Below are 14,175 nucleotides of genomic sequence, written 5' to 3' on the forward strand. Positions count from 1 at the left end.
AAAAGAGGCCACAAATTATTGATATTGATCAAGGTTTTGGAAATATAATGAATTTGAAAATAGGGGTAACAGACCCTAATAAATTAGCAAGTAGACATGGCCCTATTTAACCAATCACAAATTAAGCAAGTGACATTTGAGAGAGATAATTGGAAAGCAATGTTTGAGAGCTTGCTAAAAATAGAAAGGCCAACAACCTAGTCTATGATTTAATTGCCTGATGATACTTTGAAGAGTGAATTGAAGAGACTGCAAGGATAAAATAAAAGGATACATGATGTATCCTTAATTAGAAGGGAAATATCTATAATGCATACAAACCCTTGGCACTTTAGCATAATGAGATGTATAGAAAGATTGTCAAAGAAAAGGGTGATCTTATACATGAAGAAGACTTTCAAGAGGCAAATAAATTAATCCATGATCATAATGTATGCATGTAGAAAATCAAGACTACTTTCAAGTTATTTTAAGATTTGGTAACAAAGTATGGAGTTCTATCCTGGCATGAAATAGATAGAAAGACTATCGATTGGGAAAAATAGATGGGGATTTTCAATGTGATGTAGGAACAAGCCTTGGGAGCATTGAGGAATGACTAGAACTAGTAACTAGATTGAGTGGATGATTGAGATTGAGATTAAGGCTCGTGAAGTGATCAGCGATGCAGACCTGCTTAAGGATGATGAGTATCAGGAGCATATATGACAATGCAATGATTTTACTGAGGAATAGACATCGGATTCATCTTAATGAATCTTTTGTTATTATAGACTTGTTTTGACTGATTGAAAAATAAAAATTGGTTATCAGTTGGCTGATTATGGTAAATTTTGCAAACAAAATGACACACCTTTTCTATTTGTAACCAATTCGCTATCTATAATTACAAGAACCAAATTTCGAAATATCATAATAATCATCATCAATTTTTTATATACATATATTATATATGGAAGTTTGATCCTTTTTACTTTAGATTGTGTTATCTATATGCAAAAACAACACATGTATTTGTGGTCAAATATTTCAAGTTTAATACAAGGGTTTCAAGTGCTCAATTGATCTTTTGGTGATATCATTTATGTCTCACACATATTGTTTCCTCAGATCAAATTTTATGTTTTCTTTAATTGAATGTCTAATTGATTGAATGTAGTAAGTTATTTCAATACTTTTAAAATAGTCATATTGTACTGATTAGTTGATCTGTATTATTGTCTTGTTGGGCTCTTGAGAAAAGTTAAATTCAATAAGACTTAGTATTGAAAAGTACTTAAGTATTCAACAATTCATACATAATGAAAGTGATAACAATTTATCTTGAAGGGATTTATTGTTTATCTTTGAGGGTTACTTTAAACATTTTGAATGATTGATAGAATAATGGTAAAGACTCCATCAATTCAGGCATTGGTCTTTTGATTATTTTTTTGAGGGTATGTGCAAGATCATGGTGTGTCAAAAAAGTGGCAATCTAAAATATATATACTTCTGAAATGCCTCAAAGCATTTCAAAATCTATTCCAACTTTTTTCCCACACATCCTGATACCAAAATAAAAATAGTTAATACCTTTATAAGGCCTACTATATCTTTTGATACCAACCCTATATGGTCAACTTAAAAAACCTCCCAAAAATGTGTTTTTGACTTGTTCTTGTGTATTTTTTACTTCAAACATGTAGCTGAATACTTTTTTCCACCAAAATTTGATGAAATGAAAAGGGTTTTTTAAGAATGTTCTTAGCTTTCCATAAATGTATGGTTCGTCAAGTTATAAGTTTATAAAGTAATTATTACTTATTTTCTAATGGAGTTACATATAAAGTATTGATTGCCACATTGCTTGAAAAATAGCTCTAACTTTCAAATGGTACAACATTTTTGAAATCCAAAAGATGCATCCCATTCTATGTGTCTTCTAATATAGGGAAAATAATAATAAAAATTAAATTTTGCAGAGTTTTGAATTAGCTGAGGTGGTCAAACACAAGATTTTTTTATTACAAAAATTCTAAAGTAGAAAATTAAATATTATCTATATATTTGGAATAAAACTACCCAAAAATATGTGTCACATCCAGGCATGAGTATAATTCTTCTATCTACAATATTATTTAAAAATATTATCATTTTATTTTGACTAAGGTGGTTAGACATACATCTACTTCTTATTCTTGTCCTAAAATTTGTGTATTATTGCATTAAAATATAATATTTTGACCGATCAATTTTTTTTTTTTTTCTAATAAAGCCTAGTGGTTTAGAAACTAAATTCAATTTCCTAGAGATTTTTTTCTCTCAATTTTTTTATATAAAGTTTATAACAAGTAGAAAATTGCAGGTCAAGTTGGCATAACCCCGATATTGTTGTTTTTTTGTTGGCACTTAAGAGCATAGTTTGGTTGACCATGATCCTACACATACCCTTGATTTTTCATATTGATTCTAGAAAGGACACATGTCCAAGTAACAAAGATCATAGATCCATCATACATTTACATACATACCAAAAAATATAATTTATCAACTTCTTAATCAATTTCCTAAGCACCCAGGTCCCCCAAGTTATCTACTCTAAAAAGCCTCTAGGATGTGAGGTTCACATTCATTTGGAGTGGAACCTATCAATTGGCAAATTGCTATTAGAGTTCCCATAATTGGATGATCCTTCCATAGGAAACCTAATTTTCTAATTTGCGCACCAATAGAGAGTACTAACAACCATAACTTTGCTGCAATGGCACTCCCTTTTAATGAAAATCTACATTTCCATTTTTTTACTACTATATTCTGCTATAGTTTTCCTCTGCTAAAGCTAACTACTCACCATGTTCTGCCATACAAATATATGTAACACATAAGAACACTTGTGACTAGTGACTTTGTCAAACATGTAAGGACACTTGCAACCAATGACTTATTCAAACACATGGACCTCCACAACCTCTAGCAAGAAGATATGTTTATTGGAATAGTAGAAAAATGCTCCTTATACCAAAAAATAGACTAATAACATATAAAACCCAAATGCTCCTTATACCAAAAAAACTAATAACATATAAAACCTTGCAAATATAAACTTGTACAATGTGCAATCAATAGGAAATACACTATATACAAATTGAAATATGGTTCCAACTAGTGTTAATATCAACACTAGTCTCCTACAAGGAACAACACAATTGTAGCTTGAAAATATGCTTCACATGTCATAGGCTAATACAATCGATCTATAAGACTTGCATTACCATAGATTTATCTACCATCTATAGTTTGCAGCCTACTCCAACACCCTATGGAACCATAGTTTGTAGTTGAGTACAACACCCTATGGAACCAACAAGTTCTACTGGTTCAATATGCCTGAACTCACCACTCCTCTAGACAACACAAAGTAAATGAACAAAAATAATTGTGAATCTTGTAAAAAAAAAATCATATCTACAACTTATTATTTATTTTTATATATAAATTGTATATCAACAACTTATTATGTATGTTTACAAATACATTATACATTTTTCCATACACATGTATCTATGATTTCAATGGTGCCACCTAACAAACAACAATAATTTTTCCATAGCTAATTAAAACCACAAATTGCTTCCATTTTTAATCTATAAAATACTAGTACACTTTGATGCACCCATTACACCCAAAGGTGTGATCGATAGTTAATATGTTAAAAAAAGAAGGAATATATCAGTATGCACACACAATATAGTATGTGTAGAGCACTTCTATGCTTAGAAGGAGAATTATGTGATTCCCATGGGCACTGGCTAAATAGCTAAAAAATTGCATCGGTTGATAGCCAGTGTCATTTACCTCTGACAACCTGGTTGCCTCGAGTTGTATTGTATTGATGAAAAAATTATTACTATAAAATGCAGTGACAAAGCATATTAATTTCTCTCTATCTTTTGAAATGTGAAAACAATAAAATATTAGATATGCATTCTGGAATATTTCTTTTCCAATCTCCTTTCTTAAAATTTTATAGAAAAACTAATACAATAGCTTTATTTTATTTTATTCTTTAAGTTTTTAAAAATGAATTAATTTTTTTTTTTGTTAAATTTATTTAAATATTTTAATTTAATAATATTTTATTTTATTTTAATAAAATTATTTACTATTGCATATGAAGAATTCAAAAAGAGAAACAAGGAAAGTTTAACAAGAGCAAGATGCTATCAACGCATAAATCCAAAATACACAAACCAAAAAAGAATACTAAGGATGCAATAGACAAATTAGTAAGCCATTACAAAGGCTATCCTAGATGAAGCATCAAGTATCAGTGAGCAGAAAGCAAAATTACAACATCAAATTAGAACACAAAATTAACCACTTTCTTCTTCACTTGACTCCAACATAGTGAACCTATCTGGGGAAGGCATGAAGGAGGTAGCAGGAACTAGATCCTCAAAGAGGGGTTTCCATGGTCCATCCTTTCTTATTTTCTTTAGAAGCTAAGCTAGAGGAATGTTGAAATCATCCTCTACCAAGCTAGTAACACTTCCTTTGTCCTTCCCTTTAAGGGTGGTATATCCATAGAAGAGGTCCTCCTTTGACAAGGTAGCTTTTCCTTCTTTCAAAAAATCCTAAAACTGATCCTCCTCTAGCTTGAAGATTGTTGTTACCTGTAAGGAAATATTAGTAGCTACGAGTCTCCTTAGAGAATTAGTAAGGATACAATCAATGCCATAAAAAATGTTGTTATTCCTAGATTTCTAAATATATTAGAGAAAAATAGAAGAAATAACAGACCAAAACACATTTAATTTAATGCTTCCATAATACATTTTACCATATATAACATTCAAAATACAAAAGTTAAAGCCAAAAAAAAACCCAAATAATTGCCCAACTCCATCAGTAAAGGGGCACTCAAAGAAGACATGAGTAATAGACTCAAGATGGGTACAAAGAGAGCAAGGGTTGGGATCACCAACAAGTTTGGAGAAGGGTAGTTTATGAATAAGCAATCACTAAAGGAAGTAGGTAATCTTGGGTTCAATACGTCTGGCCCAAAGTTGATTGAGGATCTTCTTCCATTCAAGCTAGGAAAAGGAGAGATTCCAAATAGCATTCATGTGGTTAAGCACAATAGGTCTAGAAGAAAGCAAGTCATAAATAGCTTTAGCTTTGACCAGATGAAGAAGGGAGGAATCTAGCCACCTAAGGTGAAACTAGCAAGAGTCAGCTAAGAAGCAAGCTTTTCTAACACTAGAGGCTTCAAGAGCTTTAAAAATCATAACATAAGTTTTTCTATGAGAGTCCAGTAAATTGAATCTCAATTTCAACTCTGCCCACTCCAACAATTTATCATTTTCAAAAACATTTCTAAAAGTATTAATACCAGCCTTAGACCATCATTTTGCTGAACAACCCTACACTAAGGCAAGTGGTTTGCCTTTGCTTTGAAGATTCCACTAGATAGAACAAAAACCATAGAAAATGTTGCCTTGTTTAGTCATGTTAATGGTTCCTAGAAGGGGTCTAATTTTACCCCAGCTTTTCCAAATAGCCTTAGAAACCAAAGATCCTTCAACTGCAAATTTGTAATCAAGTGCAAGAAAATTTAAAGCATCCAAATTATTCTAGAATTTAGCTCCATAGGGATGGCCATTTGTTAAATTATTTCTTAAAAGAATCTTCCAGGGTTCTTCTCCAAGAGTGGCTTTAGCAATCCATTTTACTACCAAAGAAATGCCTTACTTTCTTAGATCTTTAAGTCCAAGCCCCCCCATAACCTTTCTCTTAGTGCACCATTCTAATTTAACAACATGGGATTTAGAAGCTACATTACCATCCAACCACAGAAAATCTCTAATAATTTTTTTGCATGAATTCAAATTGATTGATATTAAATAACTAGGCCAAAGGAAAAATTAATAGAGTATGAGGACAGAATCCTCTAACAGACCTGAATCTTGCTAGCCAAAGAAAGATACAATGTGTTCCATTTTCCAATATTGTTGTTAATCTTCTCTTTAACCCAACACCACATATTGCTAACGTTGGCCCTAATCATAAAGGGGATACTGAGGTACTTAACAATATGGTTGGGACCACCCCATCTGATCCCAAATTCGATGCACCACCAAGGTGGGTTGGGTTCCCAACCCAAAATAATAGATTTGGAGATGGATATTTGCTTCCTAAGGCTATGCAAAAGAGGTCAATCTTAGCCATGAGATGTTACATATTATCTTTAGTGTGTTCAAATAGAATCAAAGTATCATTGGCAAATTTCACTTTGGAAATTTCATCTCCATTATGTAGGAGGAGCCCAAAAACCCTAGGTGAGATGGATTCATCTCCTAGGAGACAGTGCAAGGCTTTAGTAACAATCACAAAGACTATAGGGGCAAGAGGAAAACCTTGCCTTATGGATCTAAAAAGATTGAAAAAATTAGATTTGCTACCATTCACCTCAATGGAGGCATTAGCATCCTTCAATAGAACTCCCACCATCTAAACCATCCGAACATAGAAGTCTAGGAAACCTAAGGCTTTCAACATCATTAGAACAAATTGCCATTCCAGTCTATCATAAGCTATCTCATAGTCAATCAAAAGCACTCCAATATCTTGTCAAGAAGATCTTTCCCAATCCATAGCTTCCCAACAAGTTAAGAGATTTTCTAGAATATACCTCCCTTTCACAAAGCCTGTTTGAGTTGGACTAATCACTTTGGGTAGAATAAGAGAAACTCTAACTTACAAAATCCTAGCGAAAATCTTATAAGTAACATTGAGAGGGGTGATTAGCCTCTGATTCTTGATTAGATTTTTATCACCACCTTTGAAAATAAGCTTGATGAGGCTAGAATTGATAGATGGGCCCAAGGAACCTAACATCACAAAATAGTTGTAAAGTTCAAGAAGACTTAGACCAATCCACTCTATGTTAGTTTTGAAAAATTCCACCAAGATGCCACTTGGTCTAGGGGCTTTATCACTTTCCATAGAGGAAATAGCATTCAGGATTTTTGCTAGGGAAATAGAGGAGTTACAAGTTGTGACATCTGAATCTAAAACTTTCCTAGGTATGATGTAATCAATCTTACTCCTTGGCACCTCAATCATCAATCCTTTATCCTCAGAAGAGAAGAGGTTCTTGTAGAATCAAAAGAAGGCAAAAAGAATATCCTTTGAATTTGTTAAAATGACATCTTCCTCACAAATGCAGTTAATCTTATCCTTGGATTCTTTCAAATGTAGCATTTTTAAAATGAACTTAGACCCCCTATATCCTAATGACAACTAGTTAGCTCTAGATCAGATCTTAGCTCCCTGAATTATATTTTACTGGAGTTTCCTCAATTCATTCTTAGTATTAGCCATAGAATTAACAAGAGTGGGGTCACAAGGATGTAACTAGGAGGCAACTTCCTCAATCTACAAAGAGTTCACCAAGGAAAGTTCTAGAGCTCTACTATCTTTTTCTTTCTTTTTATCCATGGCCTTAAATAAGTTTTTCCTAGAGTGAATAGATAGACCCAACTATCAATCGAGTTTTCATGCTTAAATACAAAGTGGTTATACCAATGGATAATTTTGGAGGCCACTAGAAGGTATTGGTTGTGTAGAGGAGAAGAATTAAGAGCAAAGGCATACAATTTTCTTTTTATAGGATGTTAGGAGCCAAGCTTTAAAATATCAATCACAATTGGATGATGGTCAAAAAGGGAGAAAGGGAGAACTTGCACTAGGTTATTATACATTGGTTTTAGACAACTAAAGAAATCCTTACTAAAATAGAACCTGTCTAGCTGAGAGTAAATTTTATCCTCCCTTTTCTAATAATTAGACAAAATGAAAAAAATACCATTAGAGTTTTGTTTCAAATCAGTAAGGGGATCAATGAGATTAAGCATATTAGCCATTCTAGACCAATATAGATGTTCATTGCCTTTCCACTCAAATGTGATACCTCCCAAATTGTCTTGAGCCCTTTTGACCATGTTAAAGTCTCTTGCCAAAATCTAGGGGATGCCAGGTAGCTCAACCATCCATTGCCAAAGAGTACTCCTCTCTAGAAAATCATTAGGGGCATAGATCGAGCAAATGAAAAACTCAAAGTCTTCATCCTTGAAAGTAACCCAGGAAGCTCTATTACAAGGGGAAAATCCCCAATTGTTCACCTTCTTCCTCCAACAAGGGCCAACCAGAATAGAATAGCCTCCCTTAACTTTAGGGTTCCTAGTGGAGAAAGTAGTAGAATCTTTCCAAATGTATTTCAATGCAATTTCCAGAGTGAATCCTATAGACTTGACTTCTTGGAGGAGGAGGATGTCTATATTCTTGTTCCAACCTAGGAATCTCTTAACAATATATTTCATGCCTGATGATTCTATCCCTCTCATATTCTAGGAAGTAATTTTTGGTTTATTCATCAAAGGCAATTATTTATCAATGTCCATAGGGGACTGGAACCCCTTGAAACAGTTAGGCATTTTAGTCTTGTCTTTTTTAAAAGGCTTGACATTACCACTAGAATTATGAGGTGTCCCTATTTTCCTTTTAAGAGACTCAACACCATATTGATGGTTCTTACAATCTAGGTTCTCTCTATCTCCACTAAAACAAAAAATTCTCTGACTTTGCAGAATATCCCTTAGGCCTACCCTCTTTTGCAACTATTATATTACAAGGAGGTTGCCCATCCTCAGGGTCACAATTCCCTTCATGCTGACTTGAATTAGGAATGTCTTGAATGTCATCATTAGCTTCAAAGGTATCCTTATTCATGGTAGTAGAAGGATCCATCGGAATAACCATGAGGGAGAAGTCATAACTTGCCTTTCATTCAAGTTTAAGAAATCCATACTATCAGCTCTAGGGAGACATGATTCTGAACCAACATAAGGTGAGTGGGAAGGAGGAGGGACAACCTTCTCACAATATCCTACCACAATAGAACATAGTTCCATAGTCATTGAGGGTGCTTTTTGCAATGTCTTTTTGGCTTTTGCATGTAGAGATATTAGTGCCAACTCCTAGGCATTAAGTGGTTTATTCTCCCTCCTAGTTGATTTAGAATCAAAGTCAAAATCCAAGGATTGAACATTAGGTAGATATTTAAGCTCTTCCAAAGCATCTTGATTTATAGGAGGATGAGATTCTTCAATAGTTTGGTTAAAATGGTTTTTGAGAGAGTCCAAACATGAAAAAAGTTCATTGGATTTAGTCATCCATTTGGAGCCTTGAGGGTCAATGAATATTTGAACAGAATCCCTCCTAGAGGATGTAATAATAGATTTAACCATGGGAGGGTAGAAGGAGGAAGAGGGGTTCAAAGAGATAGCCGCTTTCTTCCCCAGCAATAAGGGGCAATTTTTCCTCTTATGCCATTCCTTTCTGCATAGGTAGCAGATGTTCAAGCCTCCCATATAAGTGATAGGGAAAACAATAGGAAGGGTTCCATCTTTAGGGGTGATTGGTTCAGGGGAATCCACACCATGAGGGAGTTTGAATGGTCAATATTGAGGACCTTACCAATGGGTTCAAGTAATTGGGGAGTGAACATACGACGAAAGATTGCTAATGGTGATCCATCTAGGACTAGCCAGGGCAAGAACTTCATCATTAACATATTCAAGAGACTAAGGTAAAGCCCTAAATTAAGAGCTTTCAACTTTCCAAAATTGCTTCTCGACAATTACTTTTTACGCATTAGGGTTACAAATAATAATAATAAATAATCCTTTTTGAATCACTCAAAAAAATAAAAATGATCCCCTAACTTATTACTCTAGATTCTATGAAACCAATCTTTAAGGTAATTCCTCAATGGAAGATTCAAGGATTCATGGCAACAAGAAAAATGGTTGTGTTTTTCAATCTATCCTTTTCCTTATTTCACTCAAGAATCATTTGGGAATTTGGTTTAACAACACAATAGGGGGAAGATAGTTCCTTACCTCCATCTCCTATGGCGTTAATGGAAGTGGTTGCAGATGGTTGGTGTCTAATAAATTTGACATCAACTAGGATGTTGAAGCTCTCTTGCAGTGCCTATTTGAAGGTAGGTTCGGTTTTTGTTGTGCCTTTAGCTCCCACAGTTTTATTGCACTCTTCATCCTTAGCCCTGGAATGAGTTTTCCCACTTTTCTAAAACTAGCGAGAGTGGTCATGGGCACCAAGTTTAACATCCTCCCTATTAAATGTTGCAAGAAGGCGACAGAGTACTCCATTTTTCCCTATCCTTGGCAAAGTCAAGGCCATAAAGGCCAGTATGGAGGGAATTAAGAGGGCTCTAGGAAAACCAAGTTGTAGAGCCGTCTCTGCACCACCTCATCAAGACTTCATAAAATTATTTCAATTTATCAGAATTAGCTTTATGTTGTTGAATTGTTATTAATTTTGTCTTTCTTAAATTTTGTATGCAATTTGATTAACATTAATTTGAAGTTATTCCACTTCATTCAAGCTTTTCAAAAATAATTTATTAGCATTTAAAAATATTTCAAATCTCAACATATTTATATTTTATAAGAATTTAGAATAGAAAAAATTTTATCGAGTTTTAAAAGTGTTATTAATTAAATCATTTTTTATTACAATAGATCTTTCTTATGAAAGGTGTGCACAATCTTCATAATAGAAGTTAAATACAAGAACATAAGATTGTGAATTTTTCCTTTCATTTATGTTTCTTACTCTTTTATTTAAAAATTTATATAAGAACTTTAGGTTATTTAATAGTTCAAGTTTTTTAAAACTTTTTAAATATTATTTAATTAACTTTAAATAATATTGAGTATATATTTTTTATTTTAAAAAAATTATTTATCTTATTATATATAATAATTTACTTTTATTTTAAATATCTATATTTTGAAATATACTAAAAAAAAAATTAAAATTACGTAGTATTAAAAATTGTTAATTTAACAAAGTAAAATAAATAGATTATAGAATATTAGGAAATTCTTTAAACAAAGATTACATAGTATTAAAAATAAAATTGTCTTAGATAAAATTAACTATAAATCTATGTAAAAAAATTGTACACATGACTTATAAGCAAGAAAAGTTAAATTAATTACTATTTTAAAACTTTATAAAATTAATTTTATATCCTAATTTGTTTAAAAAATTTAAAATACACTTTAATAAATTGAAATAACTTATAATGTTAAAAAAAATTCATACTAAATTAACAACAATTAAAATTAATAATAATTCAAAAAAATTAAGTTAGATTGTAGTTGAATGTCACCTTAAAAAAAATAGAACGTTATTTCCTAAATAAATTAAATTAAATAATAGATGAAGCAATGTCTAGCTAGTGAATTGGTTTTAGATAAACTTTGACAGGGCCTCGAAAGGGAACCTGGGCAAAGCTGGTTGTGGATTTGTTATTAGAAATTCTAATGAAGACTATGTGAGGGGCATGGCTATGCCATTAGGGAGTAAAACTAATCATGATGCTAAAGCTTCTACTACTCTTCATGGTCTTGTCTACACCAAAAGTATGAATTTGAGGAACATATGGGTAGAAGGTGACTCCCTCAATATCATTAATTGTTTAAATAAAATTACTCAACCTTCATGGACTATCAATAATATTATTTCCAAGGCTATTAACATTATTAATTCTTTCCAAACTTGCATTATAACTCATAACTTTAGAGAATCCAACTATTCTGCTGATTGGGCTTCAAATGTGGCTTGTGTGAGTGATCATAAAATCATTTGAGAGTTTTATGAGTCCTTACCTCCAGATGGCCACCACCATATTGAGTACAAAAAATGGAGATCGAAGCAAAAAAACTTTAATTATGATGGTGTCAGTGAATTGCAATTATGAGTTGAACTCCTTTGGAGTGACGTGGGTTATGATTTTTAGAAAATTGGTCTTTTCACATAGATTCTGGGCATTTATTACCATTCCTCTATTCGGTTATGGTGTGGTTTTTAGTTGCAAAGTGTTTTGGGGTTTTCAGAGAACAAAAACTAGTGATTTTGGTCTAGAGATTGTGGGGGGAAAGAGGAAAATGGTGGAGTCAGCTAGCTACTCAAAGTTGAGGAACAAGTTGGGGGTGTGGGGCATTCTGTGGCAAGGTAGTTTCACAGGGTACATGGAAAAGCTTAGAGGTACTAATCCAAAAATTATGCAGTAGTTCATAAAATCCTAGAAGGATGGTTCTGTGATGTTTGGGAACTAGCATATGGATATCAATGAAGAAGTTATTATGGAGGCTATGGGGTTAGACATGGATGGGATTAATTTTTACTGGGAGAGTAAGCTTTCAGACAAGGCTATTGATGATTTTGTGGAGACAGAACATGAGAGAAATTTTTTGGTCAAGATAGGTAACTTGTATTATAACCCAACCTTTGTTTCTCAGCCATGGCATTTTGTGCTTTTTCTGATAATGGAATATTTGACTTTAGATGGGAGATTCACTAAGTTGTATGGGTATCACTTCATGTTGGCAAATCATTTCTGATATGATGTTAGGATCAATTGTCCTTTTTATCTATTGTAGTCTCTTAGTATTTCTACCCATGGAGAGCATGTTTGTCATGAGGTTCTTATGGTTCTGATTATGAATTTTTTTAAGTCCAAAAATATTTTGAACCCAGGGGTAGTTTGAAAGGGGTTGATCAAGATACGGAAGGGAGTATCCTAGATAAGGGCTATGATTTTGATACCCAAGATGAAGCTGAAGGGGGTTCAAGAAGTTTGAAAAAGGGCTTGGGTGGTAGTTTAAAAAAGAAGAAAAATATTGTCGAGGATAATGACTCTAACCAGGAAAGTGAGTTTCATGGAGGAAATTGTGAGAGACCATTACAATAACAAGAGTGAAGGAAAAGGAGAGAGTAAAGGCCATCAAGATGATCGAGCCTCTCCTCCTTCTAATGACGAGTCTTTGTCTCACCGATTGGAGACGAAAAGAATACCTTTAAAGCTACAGGAGGATAGGTCACAAATAAGGAAGAATGGGGAATTAGACAATGAAGATGATGGAAAATAGGGGCATATGTCAGATTTGGGTGACAAAGCTGAAGGTGGACTTGGGTCATCCAAGGGTTATTTTGGTAACCTCGGTTCAATTTTGAAGGAGATTGGCTTCCTCAAGCAACAAATGCAGCTGCTAGGCAAGAAAATGGAGCATCTCAATAAAACTACTAGAGGAGAGTGTAAATTGGGCCAACATATTGATAAAATTTTAGAGGTTATTGGGAATATAGAAGAAGTGAAAAATCTTATGCATAAGATTCCACTGTTTGAAGCTAAACAAAGGGTGATGGATAAAGAGATAAGTAGTATTCAAGGGAAGGTGTTGATATTGGAAGCTAAGTTGGGCAATTTGGATAAATTGTTCAAACAACTGGCAGACAATGTCAGCAACCTCTTAAAGAGGAATGAGATTGACAAGGGGTGGCACTCCCCTCTAGGGGCAAAGATTCAGGGATGAAGAAAACGTACTTGGGTCATTCTAAGAAGAATGACGAAGTTAGTAAGAAGGATGAGGTAAAGGTTGGTGTTGAATATGATGCAGAAGCATCCAAAGGTATAAGGGCAATCCTATGTCACCCAAAAAAATGTACTTAGACTTAGTTTCTATTTTATGTGTTTTAATTTTTGGACACCCATTTGGGTCAAATAAAGGTTCCAACTCTCACAGTTCCACTATCAGTGTGCTAGTAAATCTCAAAAAAATAGGAGTATGTAATTGGGCCATCATTTTTGTAAACTAGAAGGTGTGAATTGGCCAGATGAATGTAATTGTGATTTAGAGCATTCCAAAAAGAGAATCAGGTCAAAAGTCCCCACAGTTTGAATGTTTTGGTATTTTTTTGAGTTTTGGAGACCTCCTAAGAATGCTTCAAAGCCAGGCTAGGGGCATTAAATAACCTCAAAAAGAGTTGAAAATGGGGGATGAGTGAATCTAGTCCATAGGGCTATAGAGAACTTCGAGAGCTTTTTGAAAATGTAAACGGTTCATCAATCGGAGCTACAGTTCAAAAGTTATGCCTCCCAAAAGTTTGATTACCATTTCTAGATTCTTCTAGATTTGCGCTGACTTCTAACATAGCTTCTGGAGCCTTCTATTTGGTCGGTGGATGCCTACTAGCACTTTCTAGAATGTATTCCTAGTCCTTAACCCTTCGAGGTCTATTTAAGGAGATTCTTGGCAT

The sequence above is a fragment of the Cupressus sempervirens genome, chromosome 8 (assembly GCF_028749045.1).
Source record: "Cupressus sempervirens isolate cs-2001-9-10 chromosome 8, ASM2874904v1, whole genome shotgun sequence".
Taxonomy (NCBI): Eukaryota; Viridiplantae; Streptophyta; class Pinopsida; order Cupressales; family Cupressaceae; genus Cupressus; species Cupressus sempervirens.